Source organism: Elephas maximus, chromosome 9, assembly GCF_024166365.1.
Source record: "Elephas maximus indicus isolate mEleMax1 chromosome 9, mEleMax1 primary haplotype, whole genome shotgun sequence".
Classification (NCBI taxonomy): domain Eukaryota; kingdom Metazoa; phylum Chordata; class Mammalia; order Proboscidea; family Elephantidae; genus Elephas; species Elephas maximus.
Window position 1 is genome coordinate 20,951,246 of NC_064827.1, and position 8,118 is coordinate 20,959,363.

At 40.1% G+C, this 8,118-nt stretch overlaps 1 pseudogene; it reads right to left on the reverse strand.

Moving 5' to 3' along the window:
* Nucleotides 1-686: 686 nt before the first annotated feature.
* Nucleotides 687-2,106, reverse strand: LOC126082385 (ADP-ribosylation factor-like protein 5A; annotated as a pseudogene).
* Between the last annotated feature and the right edge of the window lie 6,012 nt (nt 2,107-8,118).

Below are 8,118 nucleotides of genomic sequence, written 5' to 3' on the forward strand. Positions count from 1 at the left end.
CCATCAGCAATACTAAGCTAAGAATTTGATATGTATTCCACTCAGTTTCATTAGATGTTTCCATGTGTGATTTGATCGACAACAACAACAAAAACATGTACACAAGCTTTTTTCCTTTTTTAAGAGGAGCTCATGACTTTGGGGGTTGGTTAGTACAATACAGAGAACATAAGGGGAAACGTACAAAATGACAGCACCAATGTGAGTATTCATCTCATTATGGTTATCATTAAGAGTATTATTAATTACATGTTATTCACTTTTACTTAGAACATAAATCAAAGCCATTAATTTGAACTTGAGGTATTTACATAATACATACACAACCTAATGCAAAATACTTTTCGTAGGTAATAATATATTTTAAAATATTGGAAACTGAGTATCTGTGCTGATTTGTATTTTGACTTAATGGAACAAGAGGAGAACAACATTCAACTAGGGAAGGTTATAGTGACAGGATAGCTATTAAAGTTAAAAATGTCTTCCTCTTCCTTTTTACTCACCACAGGCTACACAATGTCCTGGGAGGATTCATTATAAGAAAAGTGTCAATCACAGCTTCAAGACCTAAGTTTAGAAGGATCTAAATTTTCCTTCTTATAGAAAAAGTTTAAATCAGTTTATTATAAATATATCTAAACCATTAATTTTTGTAGCTTTTCAGGTAAAGCTCAACACCTCATTTATAAACATCTATGAGAAGAAGGCAGTAGAGACGATCTAATCCTAATTTGTGACATCATTCATTCAAATCCTTGGCACAGTCCCTCGCCAGTACAAGTGCAGCATGCCTGAATATGCCACTGATGATCTTTCATAGAGGTTTGTTTCAAAAACTGGTAGATTTCTGTCACAGTCATGCATTCTTTAGCCTCTGATTTTTTAACTAACGTTGCCAATCTAGCTTTTGCTAAGTTCTCATGAGCTAACATTTTATAGAGCTCTCTAGCTACAGAAATCTTTTCTCTATCTTACTGCCCACACAAATACTGCAAACTCAGTGTTAGTATAGTAAGTGAGTAAGGGTTCGGGTAAGTACTAAGAGATTCTTGGCCACCAGTATCCCATCCAAACCAAACCAAACCCAGTGCCGTCGAGTAGATTCCGACTCATAGGAACCCTATAGGACAGAGTAGAACTGCCGCATAGAATTTCCAAGGAGCACCTGGCAGATTCGAACTGACGACCCTTTGATTAGCAGCCATAGCACTTAATCACTACTCCACCAGGGTTTCCCCAGTATCCCATATTTGTTGTTATTGTAGTTAGTTGCCATGAAGCCAATTCTGACTCATGGTGACCTCATGTGTGCAGAGAGGTACTGCACCACAGGGCTTTCAAGGCTGTGACCTTTCGAAAGCAGATCACCAGGCTTGTCTGGGTGGGTTTGAGCTGCCAACCTTTCTGCTAATAGTCGATGGCTTAGCCATTTGTGTCACCCAAGGACTCCATATGCTATTAGGAAAAGTGTACTATTAATCACTAGCTCTTCTACATTACTTCCTATTATAGGGGATGTCTATACAACTTAGTTGTTGCGTGCCTTGGAGTCAATTTCGACTCATAACGACCCCATGTGACAGAACATAACTGCCCCATAGGGTTTTCTAGGCTATAATCTTTACAGGAGCAGATCTCCAGGTCTTCCTCCCACGGAGCTGTTGGGTGGTTTCAAACGCCAACCTTTCGGTTAGCAGCAGAGTGCTTGGCAGGTGTGCCACCAGGGCCAACTTAATTCATAGAAAATGGACAAAGGCGGTAGTTTTCCCTGCATTATCCAGCCCAACAATGATAACTTTGCGTTTCAGGAAACTGACCGGTCTGATGAAGAGACGTCCCATTCTCCATAAGCAGAGTGCGTCTCTTTCCCACCCAGTCACGCAGGCCGCCCAGCCTCTCCCTGCTCAGGTTGAGGTGGAGGAGAGAGACAAACCGGAGCCTCGGTCGCTGCTGCTGCTGCTGCTTCTGTGTTTCCTGGCAGCCGACTGCCCGGGAATCAGAGGGAGACGAAGCCCAGGCTGCCCTGCCTGCCACAGAACTCGTCCGGCTTGCGGACAACACCGCCATCTTGTGTGCGATGAGCCTTGTGGGCCACCATCCCATGACGGGATTTTTTTTTTTTTTTTTTAATTAAAAAAGAAAGGTTCCTACTGAGGACTTCAACTCCTGGTGACCCCATGTGTGTCAGAGTAGAACCGTGCTCCACAGGGTTTTCAGTGGCTGATTTTTTGGAAGCAGATCACCTGACCTTCCTTCTGAGGGGGCTCTGAATGGATACAGACTTCCAAACTTTCCGTAGGTAAGCGGCCCAGCCTGTTAACGGTTCGCACCACCCACGGAAAAAAAATACTCTTTTATAGTTCATTCTCACCAAGATTTAATATATAGTGAACATTTTTCCACACCATTACGTCCAAATTTTAACAGCTACTTGGTGTTCCACTGTTTTGATACAGAAATGCCATGTACGGTGGTTCAGCTTTTCCTTTAGATTAAGGATCCCTGACTGAGGGGGTTAAATAAGCCAAAAGCAAACCCTTTGTCTTAGAGTCGATTCCATCTCCCAGCGATCCTATAGGACAGAGCAGAACTACCCCGTAGGGCTTCCAAGCCTGCACTCTCTACAGAAGCAGAGTGCCACATCTTTCTCCCATGAGCAGCTGGTGGGTTGGATTCGTGACCTTTTGATTAGCAGCTGAGTGCTTAACCACTGCTCTACCAGGGCTCCCTGAGGGGAAACCCCTGCCTTTGAGTCGGATTCTGGCCCTCACTGCAGAGGAATTGTCCTTTTCGAATTAGCACAAATTATCCGTAACTGTAGCCCTATAGTTTTAAGCTAAAACTTTTACCAGTTCAAAATCTAAAATATCAAATAACTCAACAAGGATTATAACTAAATGTAACAGCATCTTAGCCCCAAAACATCACATCCCTAATTCCTGATACCTACTGGCAATACTATCAATTTTAGCTATCTTGCTGGAATTTATATCCACATTTATCAATAGATATTTATAATCCATATCTTAATTTTTCAGTTTCCATATTATTCACTGAATTTCTGCTATGAAAAAAGGGTATGTTCTTTTCTTCCTGCCCACCACACCACTTCCACCATGCCAAATGTACACACACACAGGGCTCCCAATACAATTACTCAAGTAGTTTTACTAGAATAATATGTAATGCCAATGTTGTTATGATTACATACATTGTATTCATTATTTGAGTGATATATTTTGCTTAAAACCAAGATTGGTTAAATGTTTCTTGTCTTTAACTGATCCTTCAACTCTTCTCCAGAGGTGAAACTATAATTTCATTATGCTCAAACACGTATCATGTTCATATAATTCTTGGTGTAATTTTTTTTTCTTGTATACATGCTGTTTGAAGCGCTCTTCTCTTCTCCAGTCTGGACTCTTTGTTCTTTAATCCTGTGGGGTAACTCTTATATTGTCACCTTGTGATCTGTATTCAGCATTATCCTGGGGATTGCCATCAACTCCTTCCCGTATTGAGTCCTTTGTTTCCTGATTTCTATTTATGCCTATACTTGATTTATGACTCTCCTGTTTATAGACAGACCATATCTTATAGGAGCTCAATAAAAATGATTTGGAGGAAAGTAAATTTTTGAAGTCTTGTATGTCAGTGGGAAACCCTGGTGGCATAGTGGTTAAGAGCTATGGCTGCTAACCAAAAGGTCGGCAGTTTCAATCCACCAGGCATTCCTTGGAAATGCTATGGGGCAGTTCTACTCTGTCCTATAGGGTTGCTATGAGTCAGAATCAACTCGACAGCAGCAGGTTTTTTTTTTTTTTTTTTGGTTTTTATATATCTGTGAATATAATAATAGTAGATAGATATATAGATACATAGATGGATAGATATTTAGATAGGTGATAGAGATTGATAGATGACAGATGGATAGATGAACAGATGGACAGATAGATAGATTAGATAGAGAGATACCATCCACTGGACTCTGACTCATAGCAATCTCATGTACAACAGAATCAAAGGTTGCCTGGCCCTGCATCATCCTGATGATCTCCAGCATGTTGGATTCCATCCTTGCGGTTATTGTGCAATCAGTCTTACCAAGGGCCTCCCTTGCCACCCTCACTGGCTCTCTGCTTCACCGTTCATGAATCTTCTCCTAGCGATTGATCCCTCCAGATGATGCGTCCAGAGCAATTGAGTTGGACAGTGTTCTGTAAGGTTTTCATTACCTAATTTTCAGAAGAAGATCACCAAGTCTTTGTTCCTAGCCTATCTTAGTCTGGAAGTTCTGGTAAAACCTGTCTACCACGGATGACCACCCTGATTTGAAATATTGGTGGCATAGCTTCCAGTATCATAGAATCACACAAGCCACCTCAGTATGACAAACTAATAGACAGGTGGTGGATAATAATAGTAGCTAGTGCATACAGAGAATTTTGTAGATGCCGGACACTGCTGTATGCATTTTATATTTGTTAACTTGTTTAGTTAGTCCTTGCTACAGCTCAGTAACATCAGTTTATCACTATTTCCTGGGAAAAGAGAAATTTAAGTAACTTGCCCTACATCATGTAGAAGGTTGCTGCACCAGCATTTGAACCCTGCATTCAGGCTCTAGATCCATGTTTGAATCTTTACACTGCACAACCACTCAACATAGTCTGTCACCAACTGTGAGGATTAGACTTGAAACAAAAGTATAACTTCCAATGCCACTGATAGAATTTTCTGTTTTCACTGTTGTTATCCCTTTCTGGATTTCCTGTTGGATTTTAGATACTCTGTCTGGGTCACCTAATTTTTCTTCTTTTATCATATATTTTTGATTTCTGTTCTGGGAGGTTTTGTCAACTTTATTTTTCAGTATTTCTATTGACGCTTTAATTTTTCCTATCATGTTTTCATTTTCAGGAATTTTTTATTTTTTCCTGTTCCTTCTTCTTGATTCACAAATACAGTATTTTTCCTAATTTTTATATATGTTGACTGCTGAAATTATCTGTACAGTGATCAGGTCAGGCTATTCCTGGGGAAACCTCCCCTGTAACTCTCTCAATAGCCCTAGAGAGGGCTTCGTTCATACCATGCTTAGAGGCTAAAGCTCAGTGGCCAGTGTTATCAGAGCTGAGTGGGAAAAGCCATTTTACTATTTGCCATATTGTCTTTCACAAATCCCTTGCTTTCCATGTATTATCTCCACCCTCATTTCTGCCTTGTATCCCATGTCCAGAGCCATGTCTGGCTCAGCCTCTTCATACAACTAACCTTCAGTTTAGTACAGGTGATAGATGCTTATGCAGATTTCCAGACAATCCTTTTCATCAGGCCCACAGGCAGCTTACTTTCAATGGCACCTCCAATTGCTGTGGTCTGTGAGTCAAATATACTTCTTGCTGGGCTCTCTTCACTGCTAGATTTGAACGTACATTTGTCTCGTTGCACATTAGTTATCATGTGTTCATTTGCTTTCCCTTGTCCACAATTTCCATTTTGTTACTGTATGGATGTATAAACTTTATGTGAGGTTTAGGGAAAGAGTAGAGGTAATATATGTTTGATCCACCAAGTTTAGCGGAAGTCGTTCTTCATTCGTAAAATAAAACCCAGAACGTCTACATTACCACTGGAAGTGGAATATTCTTATGAGGAGAGGGCTGTGGACTATATGGACCTAATACTTTTCACTTCATATTCTGTGTTTCCCTAGTTCTTAATATACCACTGTCAGCATCATTCTGATCCATTCCCTCCAAATGTCCTTTTAATATTTATCAAAGATTGCTTTCATCCCTTCCTCTTCTATTGCATATGAAAAAGCTAGATCTGTCTATAAATATGTTAATTAGGCTGGAAATATAAAAATAATGTAAAAACTGAAAAAAGCAGGTGTTATCAGGTATTGTAGAGTCTGGGAAAGCCCCATTGTATAAATGGTCTCAGAGAACTGAGGATTATTTTCAAGCCTTGAAGGCTGATGTAACTATTCTGGTGATGTGCTTGGTGCCTGCTATCCCTTCTTTCCCTCCATTTTCTCCCATTTTTAATGGAAATGTCTAGCTTGTGCCCGTTCCTTCATTGTACTTTGGAAGCAGATAACACATATTCAAGATTTCACAGATGAAGAGCAATTTTTGGATTTTGGACTTGAAGTTGATGTGAGACTTTTGCTAAGATATGAAGTGTTGCATGTGTTTTACAAGTGGCAAAGACATGAATGTTTTGGAGCCAAAGGGTGTAATGTTATGGATTGAATTGTGTCCCCCCAAAATGTGTGTCAATTTGGCTAGGCCATGATTCCCAGTATTGTGTGGTTGTCCACCATTTTGTCATCTGATGTGATTTTCCTCTGAATTGTAAATCCTACCTCTATGATGTTAATGAAGTGGGATTAGAGGCAGTTATGTTAATGAGGCAGAATTCAACCTACAAGATTAGGTTGTATTTTAAGTCAATCTCTTTTTTTTTTTTTTTTTTAATTTTTTTTTGTGCTTTAAGTGAAAGTTTACAGATCAAGTCAGTTTTCCATACAAAAATTTATGTACACCTTGCTATATATACTCCTGGAAACCCTGGTGGTGTAGTGGTTTAGTGCTATGCCTACTAACCAAAGGGTCGGCAGTTTGAATCCTCCAGGCGCTCCTTGGAAACACTATGGGGCAGTTCTACTCTGTCCTATAGGTTTGCTATAAGTCGGAATCGACTCGATGGCACTAGGTTTGATTTTTGGTTTTATATACTCCTCGTTGCTCTCCCCCTAATGAGACAGCACACTCCTTCTTTCCATCCTCTATTTTTGTGTCCATTCAGTCAGCTTCTGTCCCCCTTTGCCTTCTCATCCCTCCTCCAGACAGGAGCTGCGCGCATAGTCTCATGTGATGTCAATCTCTTTTGAGTTATAAAAGAGAATCAAGGTCCTCCAGAGTCCGCAGAGAGAGAGAAAGCCTGCCTCTGGAGCTGGCACCCTGAATTTGGACTTCTGGCCTCCTCAACTGTGAGAGAGTAAACCTCTGTTTGTTAGAGCCATCCATTTGTGGTATTTCTATTATAGCAGCAGTAGATAGCCTAAGACAGCAGGTATGCAAAGTTTCTTGCTAGCAAGGCTCTATCTCATCCACATGGGTCCAAGATAAAACAAACAAACAATAATGGCATGCATAAATTACTTAATCCTAACTTTCTGTATGGAAATCCTGGTGGCATAGTGGTTAAGTGCTACGGCTGTTAACCAAAGGGTTGGCAGTTCAAATCTGCCAGGCACTTCTTGGAAATTCTATGGGGCAGTTCAGCTCTGTTGTATAGGGTCGCCAGGAGTTGGAATCGAGTCGATGGCAACAGGTTTGGTTTTCAGTTAACTTATGCACAAGACTCACTCATGTTCTTCAGTTTGAAGGTCACCCTCACGCATAACACAGCTGAGTTTTTGAATACATTAGTATTCAAATCTGGACTCATGATGACCCAGCGCGGTGTCTTACAGAGTAGAATTGCTCCACAGGGCTTTCTTGACTGTAATCTTTGCAGAAGCAGATCACCAAGACTTCCTTCTTTGGTACTGCTAGGTGGGTTTGAACCACCAATCATTTAGTTTAGCAGCCGAACGCAAACCTTTCACACCACCCAGGGACCTTCATATCAATGAATTATTTTACATGGACAACTTCCCTTTAAATACTTTAAAATTCTTTGTTTTTTTCTTGCCCTCACAAGGCCTAGAATTTATTAATATAATTTTAGTATGTCTGCTTTCCCTGATCACAATTTGAATTTCCTTCCTTCTAAAATTCTCCTGGGCTTCTGATTTCTGTGTCATTCTAGCCTCTGTAAAACTCTGAAGATAAAGACAATTCTTCCCTTCTTTCAATAGCACATTTTCATATAGTATGTGTATTATATATGGCATATAACAGAGGTGGCTGATAGATGTCCCTGATAAAATCATTTTTCACACAGTTTTCACAATGTTCTGAGATGAAGAGCTAGTAATGCAGAAAATATTAAGACTGTCAAAATCTTTTGCTCATCTACAACTTCAATGGCAGGCGGTTTTTTTGACATAGTCTGTGTCATTTTACTTGGTACCTAGTAGAATATATCATCATTTCAAGT